The sequence below is a fragment of the Monopterus albus genome, unplaced genomic scaffold, assembly GCF_001952655.1.
Source record: "Monopterus albus unplaced genomic scaffold, M_albus_1.0 scaffold577.1, whole genome shotgun sequence".
In the NCBI taxonomy this organism is placed as follows: Eukaryota; Metazoa; Chordata; class Actinopteri; order Synbranchiformes; family Synbranchidae; genus Monopterus; species Monopterus albus.
This window is the reverse complement of record NW_018128457.1, coordinates 95,409-96,393: the sequence shown is the minus strand read 5'-3', so window position 1 is coordinate 96,393 and position 985 is coordinate 95,409.

Sequence of the window (985 nt, the reverse complement as noted above, 5' to 3'; positions counted from 1 at the left end):
AAACAAAAACGTTTGTACAACATAGTTTTGTGTTTGTACAGTCAACGGCAGACACTGCTATTTTTTTTTTAACAAACCCCTTTCAACTAATTGCCCAATTGCACAGCCTTAAGAGCGTGCATATCATGAATGCTGGGTCTTGTTTGCTTTCTGAGAATCTACTGCACCTACTGGTAACTTGTTTGCCATGTAGCAATAAAAAAATATACTAAAAACCTGGATTATTCTGGTTAGTCACATTGTACTGCTATTATTTTGAACAATACTGTATATCTACACATACATTTTCGTGGGTGCTACATGGGAGGGATATCTATCCAAACAGTTATCGATTGCAACATTGAGATCCCCTCCAATAATAATGTAAGAATTTGGGTACTTATTTAGCCAAAATAATATTCTCTCCTGAATAGCCTCAATAAGAGCATCATTAAGATCCCTAGAATTATAGCCATAAATGTTTAAAATGATCAGTGTATAATGCCAAATGTCAGTTACTAAGAGTACAAAATGCCCATGACAATCTCCCTCTGAATGTAAGACCTCACCAGTGAAATTATTTTTAAGAATACAAACACCTGCTACCTTATTTGTACCATGCCAGAAGCACAAACTGTTATCCCACTGAGATCTCCAAAAATTAAGGTCGTCAGACGCAGAGTGTGTTTCCTGAAAAAAAAAACTAAGTCAGTTTTAAGTTGCTTGGCAAATAAAAATGGAGCTTTCCTTTCCAAAGAATTTCTTAAACCCCTGGCATTAAGTGTCACCATAAACAATGACATGAAAGAACAACAGGCTGATGCCTAGAACAACAGAGTACAAGTACTGTCGACCAAATACAACTTTCTGCAGTTATTTACGACGAGTGAACTGACCAAACTGGCAAGTCTAAACAGCAAAAAATGGAAAGGACAAGTGTGAAGATCAGCCATTAACAATGAGTCCTTTAAATAAACGTCTCTCACCTAAGAGAGAGAAGAAGACC